This window comes from Dermochelys coriacea, chromosome 4 (genome assembly GCF_009764565.3).
Source record: "Dermochelys coriacea isolate rDerCor1 chromosome 4, rDerCor1.pri.v4, whole genome shotgun sequence".
Lineage (NCBI taxonomy): Eukaryota > Metazoa > Chordata > Testudines > Dermochelyidae > Dermochelys > Dermochelys coriacea.
Window position 1 is genome coordinate 60,569,562 of NC_050071.1, and position 27,766 is coordinate 60,597,327.

Consider the following 27,766-nt stretch of genomic DNA (forward strand, 5'->3'; position numbering starts at 1 on the left):
TGAAACTTCTGTTTAACATGAACTACCATGAAAACCACTTTACCAAAATGATTTTAATCATAAATAATAACTTCACAATGAGACAGGGTTCAGTAATCTTTACTGTGAAAAAAAAATGCATCTATTTCAATCTACTTTGGGGTTCTTTATGCATCAAATATATATTTCTCATATTCTCTGAAGTTCTTGGGATGCTTAAAAAATCCACTGAAGGCCAAAATTGTATACATAGATGGCATCGTTTAAACTACTGGTCATGGTTTGCTTTTCTTATTTCCCCAGAAGGAAGCCTGAGATTCTCATTAGTGTCATTCACCTTTACAGATTAAGGCCCATTCTCATGCAGGGAATGCCTATACGAGGGCATGTCCATTTTACATATAGAACTCTATTGTTTTCAGTGTGCATTAATTTGAATGATCAGTGTCAAATATAATTTCACTACTTACAAATAAAATTAGACACTCACTAAAAAGTGTCTAAATTGCTTGCAAAGAACAGCCATTACATTCAAAAGTGAGATGGTATGTAAGAAAAAGCCCACTGCAGAACCAGGTACAATTACACCTAAAATTCTTGAAATTACAGTAAATATCTAGTTTAAACTTAAATATCCCCATTATTGGATCATTTGGACTGACCAACTGAAACAGTGCTAGAAAAAAAATCTTAGAGTGAATTTCAGCAAATGGAGGATTATCAGAAATGAACAGCAATTCAGATAATGCATCTTAACATCAGATCTATTGTAATAATGTGGTTTTATCTGATGGAGATACAGTGCCTGCTTTGGATACCTACCTGAACGAGTTAAAGAATTCTACTTCAGCAATTCTTACCCATCAGTAAATGTTCCAGAACAGTGGGGATCTCAGGTATACAGATGCACTGTTTACAATTAAAATCACAAATGTACCCCTCTCAAATATACTTCAGGATGTAAAAGTTAAAATAAAAATTCAGTCAACGCTTATATTCTTATGCCCTTTTTAGTCAAATGCATGATCCCAATTTGTCAGTATTTTGCAAATTCACCCCATTTGCTAACTAGATAATAAAGACCTTCCAATGTCAGGAGCCTTTGCCATGATATTTGCTTATTAAAATACTGTAAAATTATAATTTAAAAAAATCATTTTTTTTTAAAAAAGTGGTCCAATCATTTCCTTCATAGAAACGAATATTTTACTTTTCTAGTGAATCTGCCTTTCCCATGTCTTTTCTCTTTTTTGGGAGGAAAACTGGAGAAGAGCATGAGGTAAGCATACATAGATATCGAGCATTCCTAAATGTGAGTCATGCTTATCCATTCTAATCTTTCTTTTGTGCTTATTTTTAAAATAAAAAACATGTAAACATGTCCATACAAACTGTATGTACATTTATGTTGTAAACATGGCCTAATATTTTCTCTTTAAACATTTATAATAAAAATAAATATTAAATTAGATTTAAAAAAAGATTGTACTCCAGTTTGGGTGCTGAGTGTTAGTTGCATTATAACACTCATTTACAATGAATATTGTTAATCACAAGCATTCATCAGTCCAAACAACTTGGGGGGTGGAACTTAACAAGAGGATCTTTGTTTTAAGTAGAGTTGTTTAATTTTCATATTGTGCCCATTCTCCAGATCAATTTAGTATAAACAGGAGAGGTTTCCATTTTTTTCTGGATGATCAGAATAAGATTAGTTTTACTACCACACTCTGTATTTCGAGCAACATCCAAGAGCAAACTATGAATTACGTAAAATAAAGATATTTGTATTGCCTTATGATAATATTAGTACTAAGTACTCCTTTTTCCTAAAAGTATTAACCATAGTTCTTGTGGAAGTAGTGTACAATAGATAAAACAATTACATTTTAACTTCTTATCTTTCAGAATCTATTAAGGAGATGAAAACAGAAAAGATTTATAGACAGTACTATACTGCCCCTACATGTTCACAACAGAAACAGCAGTACAATTTGTTGGTTTTCCCAAGAATTAACTGAAAAATTTCAGTTTAGCACTGTTAAAGAATATTTTTAAATTAGTTAAATCTCATGTTTTATTTTGTACTTTCATGCATACATAAAACAAAAATAGCAATATAAAGAAGATTAAGAACACACTGAAATCTTCAACATACTGGGAACTATAACCATCGAATGTGAACATTTTCATCCGATTGGACAAATGTTGTAATTCCTCTTAAACGATTAAATATTCTAAATTACAATTAGTAACAATATAGGCCAGTTATTCTTTTTTATAAAAATATACAAAATGGGATGTGTCAGTGGTATTACACAAAGTTAAGGTTGCACAAAGATAAGACTAACAATGAGAGGGGATGATATTGCAGTTTGTAGTACAGGAGTTAAAGTCACTGAAGTATATCCGTCTATAATTTACTATAGTCTATTTAATTCCCTGTGTACTCCTTACATTTAAATAATACTGCAGATATAAATAAAAGATCTCCAACATGCAATTTCTCTTGACTTAGTAAATTTTCATCTAGCACTCCATTATTTAAGTCAGAACAAGTCTGGAGTTATCAATATAAAATGACCTTAACATACAGTTATCACCTCAGGCAAAAATCTTACAGCTGAGCATCAGCCTTAAATGCCACATTGCAACTTTTTTATCCTTAAACATTTTTCTCCATTATATACAAGGACCTACACAAATCATCCTGTCAGGTCAGAAACCACGTTTTCCCCTCTCCCCATAACAATCTCATAGTTTCTGCTGCATATTGCTGTTTTATTCAACTTAAACTGTAGTAGATGACGGGTATCACATGCAGATTTGACAGTTGGGACAAGTGGGCATCTTTATGTCTTGAGATTGAAATCGGCAGTTGAAATCAGCTGCATTTGGCAAAAAAGATGGATAGAGCAGGGAGAATACATGTTTTTTTCAGTTCGCTGGCAGTTCCAAAATAATTGGAAAAAAATTTATTTGAGTCAAACTGAATCCAAACACTGGGGGGTGAGTGGGGGAGGGGGAGGAGTGTGGGTGAATTTAAAAAATCCAGTTTGGGCAAAACAAAACATGTTCCTTTCTAACTGAAAAGAATTTTTCCAGTTGGCAACAGGAGGAGGACTCCCCGCTCTTAAAGCCCTGGTTAGAGCACACACCTAGAATGTGAGAGCCAGGCTCAATTCAATTATGAATGACTACAAAAATATGGATTTTTTAATAAGAGTTGTGCCAACTGAGTTTATTAAATGTAATATATTTGCTCTTGTCATGATTTTCTTCCCCTTTTTTCTTGCACAGTGAATTATTTCCAAGTACAAGACAGCCATGGCAGGAGGAAATATATTACATTTAATAAAAACTCAATGGTCACAGCAATCCATGTTTTGGTATAGGCGTATGCATGCATATATAGTACAGTTAATATTTATATCCACAATACCTCATATTTATGGCATGGTAAATCCTTTGCTTTTTTAGGAAACAATATATTACTTGTTCATGTTCATAAAAGGTATATTTTTAAAATTTATTCTGATAAACTATAATGCATTTCCAACTCTAGAAGTTCACTGATGGGCCCTCTGCAGAAAAGCTGCAAACACAGAAATTAAAGAAGGGATTTCTCCTTTTTTCTCCCTTTTCACTTAGGGTTTCAATGTCAGTAAAGCTTTTCAGGCTTTTCTATATATTGATTTCTGCAGAGAAGATCTATCATTACAGAATGGGAGGATTTTCCCCTTGGTTATATTTTTTAAATGATTTTAACCTATAATTTATGTTTCCCCATCTTGGCCATATCACATGGAAATGCTGGGTATTATGCTTCTCTTATCTGAGTGACAGGCAGAAAAGTACTGTACCAAAGATTTTTAATCACTCTAGGTCCTACCTTGTGTCTCCTGGTTTTGCAGAATTAACTTCCATACTGTTCAAGAAGAGAAAATAACTTTACCAAGTAAAAACACAAGAACATGGTGTAAGTTACCTGCAGCCCTCACTCCTAATAAAAACAGCACCCTTTCATTCTCTCTTCCTTCCTTCCTTCTGCAAGAATGATTAACACTTTACACTATGAACAATATAATCCAGAAGGGATGTTACAGACTGGTTCATCAGAAAGCAGAAATATCATTCGCTGGTAATGTTTTTATTTTTATGGTAAGATTTTTCCATTTTGTAACTATTTGAATCAAGCAGTTCTGGAAATTGTGTGGATGGGGAAAGAATTACTCAGACAAAACCAGTATTCAGCACTCTACAACCAAAATCCACAGCTCCTGAAATGTAGGCATTAAACCAGCAATAACTGGTGAAATCACGTAGGATACAAACATTAAATGGGAGGCTTAAAAATCACAGTTGAAAAACTTTTGAGCCTCTCCCCAGAGCATGATCTTCTTCCATCAGAAGACAAGACATCCTTGCTTTCCAGATATTTTTAGGTATAACAAATGTCCCGAATATACCAGTAGTACTTACTTTGTGGTTAAAGACAGAAGGATAACTAGGGAGGCCACATAGTGGAGAAAGGAGCCCCTAAAATCCATCCTTACAGAACATCTGAGAAGTGGGCTTGAAGGACAGAGTTGAAGCTCACTGACACTCCTTGCAGAAATGATGGTTACTACAAACAGAATTTTATTGGTCAGAAATTTAGGGACACAGATTTTTAGGTCTCAAAAGAGCTTTGCAGAAACAAATGATGATCTATTTGTATGCCTAGTTGTAGCTGTGTTGGTCCCAAGATATCAGAAAGACAAATTGTAGACTCTCAGTGAGAAAACTGAGGATATGACACAGGAATGATGAAATAATGATGACACTAAAAAGGAAAAAAAATTCCATTTAGTATAATATGCTACCCAATGCCTGATCATGCAGGAATGTTAAGTATTCAAAAGAAAGGATTCCTTCACTGAAAGTTTAGCTCACCATACATTACACTAACACAGATGGGCATCTTCAGACTGAGATGAAGGGCTTCCATGAGAGAAGGGAACAGAATAAATAAAAGCGGGATGACTGGGAATGGGTGAAAGGAACTAGTGTCTGTCTATGAATACCTGAATCAGATCTGCAAACCAGGCATGATGAGGACAATATAAAAGATGATAATGGCATATTGTTCTTGCCCATTTAAATCTGGCAAATCACCTTGGGTAGAAGTGGTACCAGTGCAGCCATACATGAGACGGGGTTTCACATTATTGCAAAGATGTTCACATAAGTGGCTTGTTATAAAGACTACACACATTAAGGAGTGGCTGCAACCTCATGAATTACAGGGCTTGAACCTGAACAGATGGAACACCCAGTGCTCTAGCAGATATACTGGAGATGTGAAGTGAACCAAATAAGATTGCTTAAACATCTAAGTTACTATTCAAGGTTCACAGTCATCAAAAGGCTTTCCAAAAAAATCATCTTGAAAATTATTTAATAGCACTGAAGAAAGCAGTTCCATTTTTTTAAGGCTTTCTTTAGGGACTAGGTGGAGTTTTAATTCAAAAGAAGCCTATGATACTAGACTATGCAGCAGACTCATAGTTACAACATTGGTCTCTAGAGGTTGCTGCTTATTTGTGATATGTCACTGATAAGCAACTGCTATCCTCAGGCTAACCACCACAAATTTGAAAGGAATTTTTCTTTAAAAACAGCAAAAAGACAGTTCAGTTTGTAGGCTAATATATGAAAAACTGCTAAATTAAAATTAAGTCTATTTGTAATAGTGAAAGGAAAAAATGGGTACAATAAACAACTGAAGAGTTATTGATTGGACTTGCTGAATATAAGAATCAGTCCAGTATGACAGATCAGCATCTGAAAAAGCCTCCAATTCTTGTTTCTCAAAATAGAGGAAGGAGTCAAAGCAGAAAATGCATATGCAAAATTGAAACGAAGGTTGCAGCTCTTTTGATAAAAATCTCTCTGACTAGCCAAAAGAGATCTAAAAAAAATTAAAATACACACTATAAGTGAATTCAAGATGTTCATTGAGAAGTCTGCAATCTGGCACATTTCAGAACATTTCTTTCCAGAGCAGTTTATCTAGACAGAAAACATAGGGAAATATAAAGGATAATACATTTGTTTCTTAGAAACAGAATGAATATTCCAATTAAGCTCAATCATCTTTCAGCAATGAAAGTGAAAACGTAGGTTCTTTAAAAGTTTTCATGGCCTCTCAGAGTTGCACACACTGTATCTAGGTAAACCTCACTAATGATATTTTTAGTTAACTGTCACTGAATACTCTTCATTACATTTCCAGGCTCTGGCAACTAAGAATACATAATATTTCTGTCTAAACTGCTATCAAGCCGGGGTTACTAACAGTATTTCGAATTATCACAGTATAGTGCAATGTTTTGACTGCTCGTATCAGACAATATGGTTTATTGTTCCAAAGCAGGTAAAATATACAAGAACCCATATTTTACAAAAAAAATAAGTTACTAGCAGTTGAGAGAACGATAAGGTTTTCAAATATAGTATTGTTTGGTGTGTGTGCTATGAAATTCAAAGTTACAAGACTAGAGACTGCAGTATGACTATGAACATAGACAAATATTCAGTTAACTTTGCCTACTGAAACATTTTTTTTTGTTTTTAAGACCAAAAATATTTCAAGATCATTATTTCTGACACACTGGACTATACACCATATACATTTTATTGTAGAGAAAAATAAAGTTTACCATTAAAAACCAGGGTTGATATTGGTACTGCACCTCTAGAAGGTGCTGCACAGAACTCAGTCTCAGAGGGGGGTTAGGTGATTTTAACCTATCCTGATTCTCAGCTATTTTAAGGGGGACAGAACAGTTCAGACATCTCTAGGGGCCTATCTAAGTTTTGGCAACTGTTCGCACAGTACAACCTCGTATCTTTGTTGTGCTGTCTCTCCATCCCAACATACCCCTCCTATCCCTGTCACGCTCTCTCCAACAGGCCTTGTGTGAGGCTCATTGGAGTATAGACTACAGCCAACTTTTACACTGCCTGCACAAAGGGAATTCTCCCCCAACCAGAACCAGGACTTTTAGGGTCTCTTATCTTGAGTAACAGTGCTAGAGCAAAGTAAAGATCTCACCCCAGGTGCACTGATAACCATTTTTATTTTTCATTCATCCATGAAACTGTACATGATGAAAAGATAAAGAGAAATTTGTCATCAAAGAGAAGCATTTTTTAACATCACTTAGTAGTGAAATGTCACAAATTGCTATACTTCAAAAATGATGATCACCTGGCTCATCTGTTATGCTCAAAATGTTGATACGCTATTTGCGGTAAACATAACCTTACCATAACATGTGCCTTAGCAAATCCTTCTGTGTTACATAGATATGGTAAAAAAAAAAAAATCATATACTGTAAATATTTTTTCTTTATGCATCTCATTAAATCTGTGGGAAATTTCATATATTCTATAGAAGAGTCTGATTATCACAATTTCCAATATGGAACATTAGCCACATGACTAATTCGGTGAAAGTTACATACATACACATGCATGCATACAAACACAAAGCAATGGAGTAAGAATGGAAAAATTAGATATGGCTTTTACCTAATTATGGACACCAAATTGGCATCCTACCCCAAAATAATATATTTTCTATTAATAAATTGAGACAGGCTGCAAACCCATGAACACAATTTACATGATTTACAGGAACAGGAAAGGACAGAAATGAGGGGCACCTCAAGGGCAATAGGCAACATCAAACAGTTGCTGAGCTGGTGTTCCCATACATAATATTGACTTCACTATGCTACTGTTGCCCTGACATTGTATACATATACTGTATATAATAATCAGGTTTACCAGAGATGACTTTAGCTCCTCCATAGAGATCAGGGGAGATGAACTCTTTTTGGTGAATTTTTACAACAGTTCCCAACTGCATATATTATTTTATAAATAGTGGAACTTAGAGTATCAAAACCATTCCCTCAACCCTCTCTCAACCTCTGTCCCAAAAGGAACCATTCCACATTAAGCACTGACAGCTATATTCAAGCTATCTCTTCTGAATATGCATACGCAGAAAAAAGAGGTGATCATAAGGGAACAGACATTTATTTTAAAATAAGGAGAATAAAACCTAACAAATAGTTGTGTTACAGTTGTATTGGTGACCTTACCTGTGCATTGGCATGTTTTATATAAATATATAGAAAAAAAATTAAGTTTTTGTAACAATGCCTATCACTGAAGCATTTTATTTTTTTAAGTGTATCCTTAGCTTTAAAATAACTCTTGCATTTGTGAAAATTACAATTTTTAAAGGTTTTTCCCTTTAAGTAATACAATTATTTACAATCTTAATTCTAGGCTAACAAAAAAATTTTGAATGGGAATCACGGTTTATATACTGGTGGTATCTAGAGGTAATAACTTAGTAACTACAATCAGTCCAGCTTTGATTCTTCCTACCTCAAGGAAGACATGAAATGTGTTCAAATAAACAGTTATTGTAATAATAGCTCAACAGTCCATCACATAAAAGTACAATGAAAGACTGGGTTTTGGGTTTTTGTTTTTTTTTGTTTTGTTTTTTTTTTGGAGGCGGGGGTTATATGGGAAATGAAATGCTCAGATAAACAATACTTTTTTTGCTGTATTCTTGTTTGATCTTAATGATCGAGAGACTAATCATCTGTATTGTTCATTTTTCCTTATGAAGGTAAAATAATCTAAGGGACACACAAACCTTGGCTGCCAAAGGTTTCTCTAACCTTCTAATTTACTTGTGAAACATGGACACCAGTCAGAATGTTGGAAATCTAGCTGCTCTTGCTCAGTACAAATACCCACTCATTTTCTGTGCTGTTTTATGTCAGTCTCACTTTCTACGTGCTTATTCATTCACAGCCAATGAAGCAATGTTCTATCTATGACACAAATCTCTGACTGGAGTAGCAGTGCCTAGCTTTCTCCATCTTGTGATAACTATAATGTTGCTAAATATTCTTTGAATCTGAAGCATCCGCCAGAGCGGCAGGAAATGCCATCTCCCTCAAGCAACCTTTGTGAAGTGACTAATCACTGCCAAAGACCACACAGGGAGCAGCTCAAGTTTTATTTCTAGATTAAGCAAACCACTTGTGATATACAGCTGAATCACACACAACATTCCTTTTAAGTACTATATCAAAAAGTCTTGTCCATTTCTAAATTGTGTTTTTGGGTGCGGTGAGAGTCAATTATGTGGCACTTCTTATCATCACAGAATTGAAGATACTTGAAATCTGAGCTCAGACTTTCCCATTCATAAATTAACATGGCATGTGAAAATGCTCAGCTATCTAAAAGTCCATTTCAAAGATTTAATTAAGCAAGTCCCCTCATATTCTCCTTTCCCCAAAATCCAGCGATACTTAAGTGTCAGTATTTCAAAACATATTTTCCTATTCTGCCTATTTCTCATCTTAGAATTTAGCACCAATCTCCTGCTGCTAAATTCAAATACAGAGTTTCCTAAAATCTACCCATGGCCATAAAAATGTAAACGTGTAGTTTCCTTACAAATTCTACTAATATTAAAAAGCTGAAAAAGCATTTCTCCACACAAAGTATGAAGTCCTGATGCAGTCAATTCTATGAGGATTTTTAACAAACATTTTCAGAAGTAAAAAAATCTCCTATTGAGGAAATATAATTTACTGAGTTTCCAAAACAATATAATCACCTATGCAACTATAGCTTTTGCTGTTCTAAGTAAAAAACAAAAATTGTATCGAGACAACCAAATGGATACAAGTAATTTCAGCTGATTGATTTATTATGATAGTATCTGCAAAGTCGGTTACCCATTTACCATGGTCCTTGATCAAAAATAAGGGTTTCTATTTAAATTATAACAGTGATGATAATAGAAATAAAATTACATTCTTGTTAAATCTGAGATCATATATACTACAAGAAAAACTATGCTGATGCAACAATTAGGAAAAGCAAATGTACCTATTGCAGTCTCAGAGGCAGGGGAACTATGGCTCCTTTACATGGTCTCCCTTAGTCTCACTGCAGGAGTTCAGGTTCCTCATGGTTTGCGTTCAGAGGTGGAATAGAAGAGGCATCATCCAAGCTGATCAGGTAGTTAGAGGGGAACTGGGAGCCCATTGGCTCCCGCATATCTGAGATGGGGTCATATAAACCCTTTCTTCCTGGCTGGAGTGTATTATGTACCCCCGACAGGGGATCCAACCCTGAGATTAGAACAGGACTGGGTTTTGGTGTCTGCTGTGCCTGTGGATATTGTGCTAGTTACCTTTTTTGGGACTGAAGGAATTTTTCGCTCACTTCCAGATTGACCAGGGTAAGATGGTTTTCTTCGCCTTCCCCACAGCAGCTCAAGAATCTAGTTGGATAGTCAGCAGCTAAGATTCAAATTAGCAGGTAGAAGCTGTCCAGTGCAGATACTTGTTCCACTGTGGGTAGGGAGGGGGTTGTTTCCCTTATACATTTGAATTGGGTATGGACTTAAAGAAAGGTATCCCTCAAAAAAGCCAGGGAACGGAATTGGGGCTACTGGACAGCCCCTTTTTCCTTAACCCTCATATAAGACTGGGACCAGGTGTGGAAGGTTGAAGAGCTGATAGCAAGTCTTCCAAAAAATGGGACAGTTTAGGGAAGGATGGATGTCCAGCACTAGTCAAGTTATTGTTGGACAGTTTCCAGATGAGATAAGTTAGCAGATATGCATCCTAAAAAGCACATCTTTTCCATGTTCTCTGTCCTCCTTCCTCCATATGCAGGACAAAAACTCTATGTAAAAGTTGACCTGGAAAGGGGGAGTAGGGTGGTAATTTACGATGTATAAAGGCTTGAAACATTTTTTTCCTTCTGCTTTTACATATACATTACAAATTCTGGTTCTATTTCGGCTGGAAAACTCTGATGACTGAAAAGCTACCGTAAAGATGACATAAGAAGGAAGAGGAAAAAGTCCAGAGAAGGTATTTTAGTACAAGCTTTCTCTATACTAGAAAAGTTAATCTAAATCAATTTAAAACTCCATCTACTTAAACTGGTACAAACTGCTTAACGAATAAACCTTGAAACAGTTTAAATAAGGCCTTAGACCTTATCTACAGATAATTTTGTACCTCTTTAGAAACAGATATTAAGCAGTACAGACCCCTAGTAGGGATATGGTTATACCAGTATAACAGGGCTTATCTCCATAACCTGCTGGAAGCTATAAGCACATTTTGTAAGTCAAAATAAACAAAACAAAAATGGTATTCTGGCAGAAATTGATATTTTGACAACATCGATGCCTTTTTCTGTATTCTGAAGAAAAAAATTTATATAGTATTAGATACAAGATGTTTGAGAGTGTATGCAAATATGTTGTGACATCACTTTTGAATACCATCTTCATGGGGGGGGACAACAAAAAAAGGAAACAACTATTAGTTTTAATATTGCATGTTCTTGAATGCTAACTACTTTATCTAGTAAGAAAATACAGAATCTTCGTATTTCCTAAGTAATGTCAATGGAATTTAAAAGTTTGGAAAGCTTTATTTTAATATATTTGTACACAACCACTACAGCTCTTTTTGAAACACAGCGGTTGTCATACATACTAAGTTTTTAATAGGACAGCAGCTTTATGATCTTCGTCATTACATACTTTGGACTGCCACACCCAATATTTGGCATATTTTTATTGTTCAAAGGCAGTGTATATTTGTATGCCCTCTCTATTGTAACTCTCACTTATCTGGTGTTCTCAGTGTATAATGCTGAGATAATTTAAAGAATAAAGTAGTTGGACAGAGCATTCCTAAGGCAAAAGAGATACAGAGGCTGTCAATTCCATATTAGGAAAATGATTACTTTAATGAGTGCTCTGATTTTGTTAGCTTTAGCAGTAAGTTTAAAAAAAATGAAATTAGAAAGTACTGTATAACAATTCAACACTTCATATTATAGAATAGCTTATAAAAGTCTTAATGTTTCCATTTACACATTTTCTCAGCAAGATAAACATGAGTTCTTCATAATGACAGTTATAAACCTGGCATTGTTTCAATTGTCATCATTTTTGCTTTAAGTTTTTTTTACTTTGATTCTGAAGGCAAAATACAATTAGAATTTAACCTCAAAAAGACAGAGTACTTGGAAATAAAAGTGAGAAAACTGGACTGGGAAATAGCTTTATATATGCCAATAGTTTTCTCACTTTAATTTTCAAGAACTCTGCCTTTGAGGTTATGTTACAGTTGTGTTTTGCCTTCATTAAAAGCAAATATAAAAAATTGAAAAAATATACATATATACAGATACACACACACACATACACACACACACACACACACACACACATTACACGAGCGTGAGTACAGATTACATAGCTATAATCCTGGCTCCATAATCAAGATTGCAAGGCAGTTCAGTTTAAAGCCTTATTTACTCAGTTAATATTATATAAGTTTAAGTAGTGAGTTCTTAAATTAAGAAACCCAGAGAACTGATGGGTTTCCCACACACCCAATTATTAAGTGATGTTTCATAATTTTTTATCTCAATATTCATATGCAAAGAGAGGCTATGTTAATGTGAGCTGGAGAGCAAAAATAGATGGGAACATCTCTTCAAGGAATAATTGTATTAGGTCTGCAGTTCAGATTATGCTTGGATAATTATGCCTGAATAACCTCAAGGGACATAAATTATCTATCAAAGTACAAAGGATATTACTGAGAATGGCAGCAACTGTAACCAACTCATTTCAGATCTCAATGTCAATGGCTGACCCATAGTATTTTGCCCAAGTTAATAAAATATACAGCAAAAATTTAAAGAATATATTTTAGTAAGATCAAGATCAAGTACTAGGGCTACCATAATCAGAGTAAATAGTTAGCAATCATGGCTTTAGAAACATCAGGTGTATCAGATATGATTTTGGTATTAGCAGTTCAAGCTACTTTACAAAATGGACAGCAATAGATGTAAATAAAACCAAAGGAAACAATTTTCCTAGAAGGATTTGCAGCTAAGATAATAGTTAAATGTCTCTACCGCTTTAAAAAAAAACCTACACCCAAACGAGGCCCAAGATGATGTCCTAAATTGCTCCCTAAGTTACTGAAGCAACAAAAATTAGTGGAGACTCTTGCAAGTTTGGACTTAATAATCCCGTGTCTCAGTTCCCACTCTGTAAAAATCTTCCTCCTCTCACAGGAAAGAAAGTATTGCAAAGAAATTAAAGTTTGTTAGGCGTAGATACAACAACGATGAGCTCCACAGAAAAGCCAATAAGGAAATCAATAATTCTTTATTTGGTGCTGGGAGTTTTATATGAGTTCAATAGATATAGTCATTCATGGATGTTGAGGATGGAAGAAAAAAAAAAACCTCAATAGCTGCCTCATTCCCTGAGCTCACGAATTCCAGATGTGGAAAAAAAAACCCTCATAATATGTTATCATGTAGAGACTATATCATAATGCTTTTGCACAAGGGGACACAATTAAGGCTGCACAAGCAACCTTAATTCTTGTTTACTTTTGAGTAATTGACTTTATTGCCTTAATAACATTCTTTTAATACAGTTTTTGTATGCCTGCGATATCCTAGTATTTAAAAGTATTTAAAAAAACCTCATTTCTATTATGTGCATACATCCTCATCATCATGGTATGAAATCTGGACCTTCAGCACACAATTTTCCTATAATGCTCCATGATTACGTACAATAGCTGGCACTTTTTTGGTGAATGAGTTCTAGAGGAAAATGCTTTACACACTGGAACAATAAGTCATATACAAAAGTAGCCCTGCTTTACAGGAAGAATAGCTGAGTACCTATCACATTTGTTCTGGATAACAGCATGGCTAAGTGACAGAAGGTTGCTCTACAGTATTAGATGCTGGGTTCTATTACCAGCTTCTGCAGCCTCCCAGTAGGATGCAAGTCATGGTCTCCTGGTCCCCAACCTACTGCACATTCCCACAGGCCAAAGATATTTTGATTGGGGGCAGTGGAAGGTTCAGTGACAGCTGCAGACATTTTGTCTGGTCCACCTCCTCCTCTCCCTGAATTTCAAATTTGCATGGCATGCTGAAGTGAGATGTCAGGGCAATGCATGTGCTATGTTCATAGAAATTGACGTATTTTGCAGTTCAGCCTCTAGCACAGACAACAGAGCAAAACAAATTTGGTAACTTATGATTTTCAACAGCTTATAACTTGCCCAAATCAAGAACAGCAAACAGCATCTTCCCCCTTACACAAAAGCCAAATTTCAAAGTACTGATGCAAACTATGGAGATGTTAGACCTCTTGAAAAAGACGGGAAACATTTCATACTGAAAGTATTAGGCAACCTAAATATAAAGTTGCTGTTGCTCCTCTGGTAATATATTAATATTAAAAACCTAGAATATAGTCATGATAAAACATGGAAAAGACATGAAAAAAATCACAACTGCAGAAATAGTTCAAAAATGTTTGGCAATAACAAAAACAAAAAAAATTCAACCATTCTTTGCTCTGATCAATTTTGAAAAAGTCTCTAGACCTTCAGGTGAAAAAGCACATTTTGCCATTGATCAACAGTAATTAGAATACCCAATTACTTTCTAAAAATGTAATTTTAGAAAGAAAGATTACTTTCATGCCTGAAAAGTAGATTCATTTCTGTTGTTTTCCTGGTAGTTTTATCATTCCAGACCTAAACACAAGTGAGGAAGTGCTCATAATCAGGGGTCCCAGTATGGTCATAACCTCAGTATTCCAACTCGTACAAAATGCAAAAAATATTTCATTTCTATTGGAGTGTCAATCAGCACTATGCATGTCATTACTTTGGAAACTAATTTCATTTAATCTGTAGTATTAAATTAAAACAAAAAAAAATAGTTATAGATTTAAAAACACGCATACTTCTCAACATTAAGCCACAAGTAAAAAGACACTGAAAGACTCAAGGTAAAATTGGTGATGGTTTTTAATTCTTCCTCTTTAAATAACCAAGTTACCAAGAGACGAAACTAAAACCAGTAGATAACCCTTGCTAAACTTTGACTGCTAGCATTTTTTTAACCTTACTAATATAGAATTTACAGGTATTTCTGGACCACAGCCAGTGATGCAAAAAAGTCCCACATGACCTATTATGCTATCACCATTGACCTGACTTTAGCTCTGAAGAATCATGCTGTGACATGGGCCATGATTCTATGCTGGGTTTTAATACAGATGTTCCTCCCTACCCTCCATATGTTGAACAATGAAGTATTTCCATGCACAATACTAATAGTTTTAAGCTCCCCGGCCTTTCCTCGCAGCCTGTGGACAGCTGAAAAGGTATGTCATCAGAAAGCAGGATCCACAGAAGCACTTTATCAAGTTCTACCTAAACAGAAAAAGCCAAGATGAAGCCTGCAAACACAAAAATGTGCAGTGTGGATCCCCAAGACAGGAAAAACATTCACCTGTATGCCAAAATTCAAATGGGGCATCATTTTAGAATAGAAAAACTATTTCTTCTTGACCCATTCAAAAATTTATTCCAGAAACCTCAAGATACATACAGCACTAAGCAATGAGCCACCAGTGTTTGTTTATGTAAGACACCAAATGAAGAAAGGTGGATACAACCTTAGCTTGGAAGGCAACAAATTAAAAACAAAAGTAAAGAAAAAATGGAAGAGTGGGTTTAGGACAAAGAATGAAGCCAGATGCAGGTAACAGGAGAGTAGTCTACATGAACACAAAGGCCCAAGTAAGGCTATGTCTACCCTACAGCCATAATCGATGCTCTGAGATTGATCCACCGATGGTCGATTTAGCAGCTGTAGTGAAGACCTGCCAAATTGACAACAGATCGCTCTCCAGTCAACCCCTGTAATCTACCCCGACGAGAAGAGTAAGGTAAATTGACGGGAGAGTTTTTGCCGTCGACCCTGCAGTAACTCGACCTAAGGTACATCAACTCCAGCTACGTTATTCACATATCTGGAGTTGTGTAGTGTAAGTCAACGTACCACGGTAAGACATAGCCTCAGAATCAATGTAGACATACATTGTATGTCACAGCTTCAGTGTAGACATAGCCTCAGAGTCAATCATAAACAAGATTTTAGGGTAGCCAGTAACCAACCTGGTTGGCTAGCTGTCTTGACTGATGGCAGCAGATCTAATCACAACACACAAATCAACTCAAAGCTGGCCTGAGGTGGTCCAGCTGGCTTCTCTCCTTCAGGAACAAGACTGTCACAGTGACAAAGAAATTTAACAAGGCTTTCCCCCTTGGTAGCTACCTTTTATACGAGAAGGAAATCAAAGTAGAGAATCAGAAGGGATTGCCATTTTTATCTTCTATTTAACAAAAATAATTTCAATAAGATTACAATAAAAACAGATGTTTTCTCCACTTTTAAATACATTAGAATTTTAAAAAGGAAATAAGGAGTGATGTACTTTTCAAATATGTACCTACATTTCTCTTTCATTTGCTCTCATTCTGTATGTAAATCTTTCTTAAAACAAAGCAGTATGATTAAACTAAAATTTTGTTTTTAAATTTTACCTTCCTCTAGTCCAATCTGATTTTTGTGCTTAAAGAAAAAATAAAACAAGGACAGTAAGTCTGTGTTCCATCTAATCACATTTTGCAGTTTTAAGCCAGCCAACATTAAATATGACTTGAACACTGACTAAAATAACTTGCTAGTTTTAGAAGGACAGATAATGGATTACAATGTTAACAACAAGGATACAACAACAACAAATACTGCAAAGATCAGGTTCACTAATATTTAAGTCCCTGGCATGAATTTCAGTGCCCTGATATAGATGCAACTAGCTGCAATCAATGCCAAAGTCATTTTTTTATAGTGGATAGTGACCTCCGATTATCAGGGTATTTCAAACTATAACAGGAGTTTAAAACTAAATTTAGATTATGAGAGTTTATACTGTGAGCCATTTTATGTTATTATTCAACACCACTATCAATTCTGCCATGTGTCGCCTTTGCATTTGACAACCAGGACTTAATTTCTGGCATCATTATGAGCTGAGAATTGCAATTATGTTAGTGGCAAATTTACAGGTCTAAATACATAAAACAAAGAGAACATTACCACAGTTTGGAACAAATCCTTCACTCCCAAAAAAACAGAAGCTGAACAAGTATCTGGTTCTGATTACATGTTGGTCAAAGAAGAGATACCAGCACTGAACGCCTTGCACAAGCTCAGACCAGATGAATGTATAAAAATACGGTCAAGAGCAAAATCTGGTAAATATTATGGCATTGAACAACAAAAGCCAATTAGCATCTTCTATAACCGTTGTATTTTATTGTAGAGAAAATAAAGTAACAAAATCAGTTCTTTCAATATATTTCATGATTTAAATAGTGTAGAAAAAGAAACAAAAAACAAACTTTCTAGAAGTCCTAAATCCTAAATAGTCTAAATCCTACCCTTACATTATGAAAGTTTGTTAGATGGAAAGGTTGCCAGTCCCGCATGTAGTCTAAGTTTAAAGCTGCCAGTACAGAACAGAATAGCTCTGGGTGTGCAAAGATAGGAGAGAAGAGACATATTTCTGGATGAAGCTTTATTTTTTTTTTTAAAAAGCAGAGCACACAGGCTTGATCACAGGATACATGCTAGGCAATTGAAGGACTTATACTTGCTAGCTAGAAGAGCATAGCCCAAGGAACACCATCCGCTACAGAAACTGGATCTCTCCTACACTCTGTAGAGGGAAAGATATTTTGCTACTATAAAGGGGAAAAAAGTAAGTTTAACCTGAAATTGACAAGAAGTTATGGTAGAAATGTAAGACGGAATGTTGCGGTACTAAACCAAACATGTCAAAATTGCAAGCATTCTTGTCAGCTGCTGTGGCTATCAAGAGAAGTAATTTTATGGTAGGGTTTATAAATAGCAACGTGCTTTGGAAAAGGCTATCATTTGTACTCTCTGAACACTATATATGCAGATTCAATTTAAGCTACATAAATTACTAAATTGTTTTCAAGCCCATCAGTAAGTATGCCAAAATACTGAATCAGTTAGTGTGTAAAAAGTGTGGGGCTAATAAAAAAAATACCAAGAATACTTTCTATAGCATCTGTTGTACTGTTCTTTTTCTGTCTTTTGGAGGGAGAGAATGTCAGTGGAAGAGTGCCAAGGCACAGAGAGACAGTAAGATGTAATGTATAAAACACTGGACTATGATTCAGAAAACCTAGTTTCTAGTCCCAGGTCAACCAGGGTCCTACTGTGTGACACCAGGCAAGCCATTTCACCTGTCTGTGCCCCATTTCCCCACTCGCCCTTCCTCTGATTAGGTAGAAAGCTCTTCAGGGCATAAAACTATCTGTATGTGTTTGTACAGTGCTGAGCACAATGGGGCCCTAAACTTGGTTGGTTGACTCTAGGTATTATTGTAATCCAAACAATAGACTTGAAATGGCCATTTAAAAAAAAGACCCACAAGTAAAGTAAAAATCCACAAGCCTACAAGAATATTTAAACTGCAAAGAAAAACATATCAAATGATAAAATACCAGGTAAAGCAGCATGCTTTAAGTGAGCAAAATAACTTTTGAAGATGATTTTTTAACCTTTATTATAAACTGCAAGAAATATAGATTAACTACAGTACAGAAATCAAGAATTTGTGACCAACCTCCCTTAAAAAAAACAAAACAATCACTCCCCCCATAAGAAGTTACTCAATCTTAAATTATATAAATTGATGCCAACAAAACTGTTTATAGTTTAGAAATTGTTTAGATTTCTAAAATATACCTAAGTGTTTTATATACTTCTGTCTTGCATCAACAGTTTGTTTTCATTAATTTTTTCAGTTGTGAACAAACTGATAACTAATATCTATGGAACACACACAAGGCAACATAGCATACATAAGCTTAATAAAACATATGAAATAACAAGAGGCAAACCAGGAGGAAAAATAGCATAGTTTATCAATTTAAGTATAAAATAGAGAAGAGCTTGTCTGAGCATGAAAATTAATCCAGAATAAGGTAGCGTGTGAATTTAAAGCAGATTAACTCTTCCTAATTAACTCCATATCTGAATACATGTTCTGGAATAAGAGAGTTGGACCCCAAATTAGTTTAATTCACGTAGTAGCTTTTGGCTAAAATAAAAAATGGATTACGCTATTTCAGAAAATGATGCTCTTATTTCGGAAGAAGAGTGTCCCTTCATGAAGTTAATTAGGAATAGTTAATCAGGAATCAATATTCAGCAATCGCTCCCTGTTTAGACAACCCCTAAAAGGGTTTGGGTTCTCCTTCCAAATTTGCCATGGTTTTGCTGCATGAGAACTTTTGCAAGTCACAAACGTCTATGCCTCTATTACTCCTCTGTACAATGAATGTACTTCTCTACCTCACCAGGCTTAATTCATTACGTGTTTGTAAATCACAATGAGATCCTTTGATAGAAAGGATGAAATCAGTAGGATCAAAAATTCATCTACGGAAAAGTACCCAGATGATCTACTAGTAAAGTACAAAAAAAGAGAAGGAGTACTTGTGGCACCTTAGAGACTAACAAATTTATTAGAGCATAAGCTTTCGTGAGCTACAGCTCACTTCATCGGATGCATTTGGTGGAAAAAACAGAGGGGAGATTGATACACACACACAGAGAACATGAAACAATGGGTTTATCATACACACTGTAAGGAGAGTGATCACTTAAGATAAGCCATCACCAGCAGCAGGGGGGGAAAGGAGGAAAACCTTTCATGGTGACAAGCAAGGTAGGCTATTTCCAGCAGTTAACAAGAATATCTGAATGATTTCCACCAAATGCATCCGATGAAGTGAGCTGTAGCTCACGAAAGCTTATGCTCAAATAAATTTGTTAGTCTCTAAGGTGCCACAAGTACTCCTTTTCTTTTTTGCAAATACAGACTAACACGGCTGCTACTCTGAAACCTCTCCTTACAGTGTGTATGATAAACCCATTGTTTCATGTTCTCTGTGTGTGTATATCAATCTCCCCTCTGTTTTTTCCATCAAATGCAGCTGATGAAGTGAGCTGTAGCTCACGAAAGCTTACGCTCTAATAAATTTGTTAGTCTCTAAGGTGCCACAAGTACTCCTTTTCTTTTTGCAAATACAGACTAACACGGCTGCTACTCTGAAACCTGTCATTAGTAAAGTACAGGTATATTCAAAATTATACATTCCAGCGTTTCAGTATGTTGACTGTTCAGGCAGGTTCTATGTCCTCTATACTGCACAAAAAATATTATGCTCTGCTTTCTGTCTTTATTAAATATCATACCAGTAGCATCATTATTAAAAGGTTGGGATTTACTGTAGCATTTCCTTGCTCAATATCAACAGCTTCTTCTAACATATATATCCAATACATACTTATGCAGCAAAGTAGTATATTTTAATGGAGTAGGCTATCACTAATTTAATATACTGTGTGCAACAGTCTATCATTATGAAACTTACCACCTGATTTATCATGAAAATGTATTAAAATGCATAGTTTTTTAAATTATAAAAACTACATCCATTTATGATGCAGTAAGATGAGAAGTTGTTTTTTGAAATATGATCAAACTTAACACATGACTGTGTCCTGCAAGCCTCTCAGTCCCTATACATAACAGCCTTTCATTCCAATTGGCTGGTCAGCAAATATTTTAAGGAATACAAGAGATCTAAAGTGTAGGCTCTTTTCAACTAAGATACAGCAGCAGAAAAATGTCCCCAACTAAAATGTAAGTGTTACTTATACAACTTTTCAAATAGCTGAACAGCAATTAATGTCTAGACAAGTCAGAAAGCTGTTTGTGTCCTGTTTAACAATGGTTCCAGCCAAGATTACCACAGTTAATCATGTAATTCTATAATGAAAACACAAAGCACATAAGTACAAAGGAAGCCTGGGGCCGGAAGAGACTAGAACTGGAAGCTGTGGTGGGGAAGACTGGTACTGGTTGGGTAATGAGACTGGGAGCCATGGAAGGCAACAATGGAGGGAGCGGAAAGGGAGAGTTGGTCAAGCTGAGCAAGGAGATCAGGACCGATGGGGGAAAGAGGAAACAGATCTGATGAGGAGCCAAGATGCAGGGGGAGACACCCATTGAACAATGATGAGAAAACAAAATATTGAATAGCTGCTCATTAAGTGAGCATCATCCATTCTATGCACTGTGCAAGAGTTGTATAGCAAAAATACTGTGAGATCATGTAAATAATGACTATCATAATGCATATGCACCTAGGGGCCACCTTAAGGTTCCACAGATAACCTTAATTTCCTGTATTTTTAGTGTTTGATTTTGAAAATTACATTATGTTCTTAATGTATTTTTTGTGTAATAGTCTGCAATGGAAAAGTGTTATTTGCTGTATAGGATATGAAGATTATTTTAATCTGTACTGTGAACAGAAACATTTTAGTTAAGGTTATTTTAAAGAAAGTTCTTTGCTTCAACTTTCATTCTAGTCAAAAGTATTTGGACAACATATGCAGAAGGTGCAAAGCATTTGTGTGCAACCCAAGAGGTGCCTTGATGGATTTTTTAAAAAGTTAATTGCTTCAATATGGTAACAATGAACCATGAAGGTCCTGTTTTTTTCCTTCTACTGCCATTTCAACCTTCTCTCTAGCCCTCTTTTCTCTACTTACATGCTCTGAATGTATGCTGATAGCAGCCACATTTTTTGTGTGGAGAAAATGGAGGGCAGAGTTAGGAGGAGAAAAGAGGGGAACCCCATTAGAGACCATCACTGTCCCATGTGGAGGAAAGTAAGAAATCTGAAGCTTTTCCTTGGGGGGAGGGGGAAGACACTTCTGGCCAATCACTGTTCTGTCACTTCATGGGAGAATGGAAGAGAAGGAGCTAGCAGTGAAGGAGGAAAACAGTATGGGGATTGGGGAGAGAAAAAGGAGTAAAGGAGATAAACACAGAAAGAAGTGACCTGTGGTGCATAGAGCTTACAAATCAGTCTTTCATACTAACCCTTGATTCTAATATATTTCACTGTGTACCACATCCTTACAAATGTAGTAAGGAAAATGATTAATTTCTTCTTCAGTTAACTTTCCTTAGATTGCACTGTATTTAAAATGCAAATGCTGACCAGAACATTTAGTTATTCATACACATGATTTTTTTTTTAAAAGAAAACTAGCTTCCTTAACATGTAATTTTATATTCTAAGGGAGGCCAGCCACTGGTCAGACATTACTCATGGAATATACTTGCTTATTTTTCCACCATAGAGGCAGTTCCTCCCTCTAAGTTCAGCCTCTCTCTGCTGGACTTATGCAGAACTTGTGTCACTGTGGCTGCACTGTGAATCACGCTGTACAAAGTTCTGTGCTTCTCAGCACATGACTCTAAGAAGCCTCTCGTCTAGAGTATACTTTGGTGCATTTAGGAGGGTTTTTACTGGTTGCTTTGCACACCTACGTTTTCATTTGATCTCCTGGTAGACTGTGTACTGAGACTTCACATACTTTTTTTTTTTTTTTTAAATCCCACCTGAAGAAAGAACAAGGTATCTGACTTTCTCCACACTCTCGTCTAACGGAAAGAGATTTCAAGGCCCATTTCACATACAAAATATGCAACTCTCTCTAAATATTTGGGGCATAGGACAAAAAAAGGAATAAAAAATTGTTTGTAATCATGCACTATTCTTTTTGACTGTACCTAGGGCCTGATCCAAAGCCCACTGAACTCAGTAGCAACACTCCCTTAGTCAGGACCTGGGATAAGCAATATTTTTTCAAGGAAAAAGTGAAAATGGAAATGGTCAGTTAAAGAACCTAATATGCTTATTCTAGTATCAGACTTAATTACTATAAAAGAGATGACAAAACAAATGTGAAGTCCTAACGGCAGTTTGGTGAGGACCTACAAAACCAAGCTGAAATGTCACAATTTCCCTGGAAGTTTTGAGATCTGCTCTCAGGAAAACATCAAACGTAAGGAGATTCATATCAGAAAACTTGAATAAATAATTCAGGCAATAGTATTAATAAGAAATTGGATTAGCTTTCTGATAGATATTTGGAGAAAATTTAGGATGAGCGCTATGTATCAGGTGAACTGCCCCCTTACTCCTGTTGCATGCTCGAGTTATGGAAGTTTTCTGCCATTTTACTAGAAAATTTATCAGTTGCAAGTTTATCTGTGATGTGAAAGTCAGGGTGGTTGTGGGAATTATGGAGAAGATTTCAGGGTTTGGTGATTACCATCCTTTATGAACCTATGTAACTATAGTCTATGAATCCATTAATGTGGTCAGAATTATAGATGCTTTACTGAGACTTATTTTCAAAACAATTTTGGTGTTTAGATGGAATAGGGGAAAGGCATACATGAGTACACAGGTCAACAGGAGAGAGAAGATTTCTGTCTTCCGTGCTTAACTGCTCTTAACATGTGGATGACTTTAATGCAGAGAAATTCAGGCTTATCTTCTGACGATCAGCAACTTGAATGGGCTGCTGGCACAGTAAGGCTAGACTGCTGGTGAGGACTAGACTGCTCTGTTGCATTGCTGAGAAAGCAGGTAGAAAGGGTGGCTGGGCTCGGCTGCACTGATACACACACTCTCTTTCAAGAAGTTGAAAGCAATCCTGAAGATCTACTGGCACAAACAGACTGGTAGTATGGATTACATGGCTCTACAGATGAGTGAAGCCTGGGAAACGCTGGTAAAACGGCATCCCGAACTAGGCCCACACTGACACATAAGAACTAGATGAAAGCCAAAAGGGATGCAGATTCAGCACACAGGATCCTCAGCATGCTCTAAAAATAAGGTCATCAGATTCAAATTACTGCAAGTCCAGTTCATGTCAAGTTCCCAGTACTTTATAGAAGGAAGTTCTCACACTCTATAAAGTTCTGTAGTGAAGAGCTGTCATCACAAATCTGTTCTCTTAGGTAGAGGAACAGTAAACTGGGGTCAAACTTTGGTGTGATAGCAGCTCAGAGAGAATCTGAACTCAGAGCAGCTGACTGTAAACTGTTTTATCATGGTGGAATGAGCAGGCCTAACCCATGTGTAATGTACAGACCAGTGAATGCCGATATAGGTAATGTATACATTTTTTTTCAATTAATACACAAATTTGAATGGGTTGTGTGTGTAAACAAAGTTACATTTACTACTATATGAATAAACTGTATTATTTATACGTTGTCACAAAAGGCCACTTTTTAAAATTGAAACAAAGACACATCCCTGATATGAGTTTACAATCTCAGGCTAGATTTTGCAAATTGCAAACAGCCTGGAGAAGGGAAGGTGTGGAGCTGCATCACCCCGGAGGGCTTGGAGAACAATTCTGCCTTGGGGGAAGGGAGAGAGAGAGAAATTCTTCTGACATGCAGGAGACAGTGTACCCAACTTCCTCAGGAGGTACAGCCTACTTCCCTGCTGCACTGGTCTCACTCTGAGAATTGATGTGAATGGCTGGAGGCCTCACCCTCTCCCCATCCCCTTTGGAGTGGATTTCACCTCTGGGGATGGAGGAGCGAGCATGCCAGGCTGTCCTCTAAAGCAAGAGGCTGCAACTGTAGCTGGATCTTACAGGCCGCACGTAAGAGGGACAAGGAGGCTGCTCTTTGCGGCACCTCCTTTTCATCCACTAGGACGAGACACAATCTTGCCCTAAATTAAGTGGACCGGGTGATTTGCATGCTGCCAATATAAAGTAAAGTATTGTATCATCAGGATTTTATCAGTTACCTTATTTCAGTAGCATACCTTTTAAAAAGTAAAACATCCAAATGAAATAACACAGCAACATTTAAGAGCAACAGTACTGAAACTTAACGTGCAATATTTTCCCCCATAAAAATAAACCAGAAGAGGAACAGAACCAACTGGCAGATGAAACGTAGCACTTGCTTTTTGAACACACATATTATGCACAACTATTTTGAAGTAAATTTTAATAATTAGTCATAGTTAAATCCTACTGAATAATTAACTGATACATAATATACAGAATAAGTGAAAGAATGAGTGCAAGGATTTTATTATTAGTTCATATTATGTAACAAGTTCTATTAAGGAAGTGTTTATAGACGAGATGTTTTCAATAAAACCAGGGACCACCGTGACACACTATTTTAGAGGATACCACATTAATCTCTTCAGGGATGGGACAACAGGCAATACGAACTAAGCTTTCCACTTTATTTGCTAATACTATCCTATTATACTGATACTGTTTATTTTCAAGTGCTACAAAAAGAATGCTAAAAAAGTATTATTTTTCAATGCATCTCAAATAGGCTTATCAGGTAGAAGTGTTTTAAATCCAGCTGTTGCATCCTATGATCATTTACAGTAAACTGCTTAACAGAAGCTGAATATAACTAGTGTAAGAGATGGACAAGATATGAACTGTTAGATCTCATAACGGAAGTACTCCCAATGATCACCAAACATGTTTTTAGATTTTTTTGGTTAGTTTGACATAAAATTGAGGGAAGGGGGTGTAAAACCTTGAGTTTGAAGAAGGAGAAAGATGATTTCAGTTAAGTCAGGTCAGAGTTTGAATGAATCAGCAGCACACAAGCAATAAAAAAACCTGTAGATATTAGTACTGACATTTCAAATTCACTTATTCTGAAAAAAAAACTTTGGAAGCAACTAATATTTGCAGACAAATTTGCAATATGTTTTATCAACAGTTTAAAAGCATTAAGAGGAACAATTTTGATTTCTTTATTTTTAAGAAGCATCATAGAAGAAAAAGTATCACTTAATCAAGAACAGCTTAATTGCAACTACACATCAGTTAAGACCTCTGATCTAAAAACTTCACAAGTTTTACATGAAAATTTCTTAACGTTTACCAGTGTCTTTAATAATAAAGTGGTAAAACTGTAGCACACATTAATTAAAGCCATATAACACAAATGCTAATTCTGTTTCCTGTTGCAACTCTTAAAAATGAAAGTAGTTTATTTTGGGGTTTTTTTTAAAGTAGTATAGGTTTTGAAATGTAAGAGAATCAGACAAGTCTTCAAATAAAACTTTCTACTGAGTGTCACATGGCAGGTTTAAAGACAGTTATAATGGTAACATTAATTTAGAGCCCAATTTTTAGAAAAGCCTAGCATCCACCCCAGTGCACTCCATTGCACATTTGTGTGCTCAGCATTTCTGACAAATAAGGCTCTTTAAAAAACTTAGAATATACACATAGCTCTACACACATATATAGTGTGTGTACGTATACACACACACACACACGGACAGAGAGTTGTAATGAGACCTATGCAGATGTTGAGTACGTTATTAGGCATGAGAGCAAAGGCAGAGCCCCTCCCTCTCATTATTACTGACCACCATAATAAAAGTTAGTAGTTCTATAAAACAAATTAGTTAAAACAAATGATGCTTAAATTAAAAATAGCAGCATATACTTTGACAATTAGGCAAGTAAATTACTTCTACGGTTTCAGTGTTCTCCAATTTTTCCTATTAGTCAAATAAAATGAAGTAAGTCTATTCTTTGGAACCCCATAAGGTCTGAAACCTGTAGCAACTTTCACTGAACTGTCTGCTTAAACACGAGTTAGAACAACTCAGCTGATTGTTTAAGCTGACTACCTTTGGAATGTTGGGTGTCTTTTCAGAAATGCATTTATACTGATTTCCACATTCGTAATATGTTTAAGGTTCTTCAAACTGTGGTTCTCACTGTGGAAAATGTTTTTCTAAAATATTAATATCTTTTTGAGGTACCAATTTCAAAAATTGCATAAACAAATGTTAAAGTAGCCACTTTTTGGACTATCACAAAAAGAACTTAACATCTTTCTCCTAAAAAGATAATTTTTTTTTTTTTTTTTTTTTTTTTTTTACTTTTCTGCATATTTTTCTTATGTACAGTGCCCAGGCTAACATGAGCCTAATGAGGTGCGCACACAGAAATGAGAATTAATAGGCAAACAGACTTCTGTTCTATCACACTTATGTTATGAATCAAACAGCTTTTAATTACATTTGTCTACTATTTTTGAAGAACTATTGGAAAAATGAGTTTAAGTCAATTTACCACTTATTTACCATAAAATGTTCCTATTCACCCTTCAATTAATGCACTCTTAGGTCTGAAACTGATTGAGATCATATGTAAAATAAAATATGATAAATCTTAAATATAATTTTAATACATTATACACAACTGATAGGAATACACCTTTCTTTCCTTTATTTATTTATTTATTTATTTTGCATAGGTTAGGTCAGTACCACATGCTAGCTTTCAGTGTATGTTCTCCATATATGTGATAGGTCTGGGCAATCTTCTTGGTCAGATTTGTTTCTGTCACTTCTGCTTACTAAAAAGACTCTTTTACAATTGAGCTTAATTAAATGTACAAGTTTATTAATAAAGAACTCTTATTTTGAAATTCAAGATCAAAACTGCACATTTGCAAAAGTAAGGTTTTTTTAATTGATTTCAATAAATAGAACAAAAATTCTTATTCAATACTTCAGGAATACTTTTAATGAAACAATGAAAAGAGGTAAATTTATTGAAAAGTAGATTTATTGGCGGGAGTAATAAAAAAGAAAAACTGTTCATTTTATTTTAAAAAGTATGAACTCAGTAGCATTTAAGCCGAAGAGTTTAAGCATAATATAAATTCAGATTAATTTGAAAACACTCACTAATTTTGGAAATTAAATGAAAATATACGTTACTTTTAATGGGATCAAAATTTTAAAAAACCTTTTTCCTTCATAA

At 35.5% G+C, this 27,766-nt stretch overlaps 1 protein-coding gene across 11 annotated transcripts in view; it reads right to left on the minus strand.

The window, feature by feature from the left end:
* FBXW7 (F-box and WD repeat domain containing 7) overlaps positions 1-27,766 on the minus strand; it is a 275,764-nt gene that overhangs the window by 76,575 nt on the left and 171,423 nt on the right. The gene's annotated exons all lie outside the window — the stretch shown is intronic.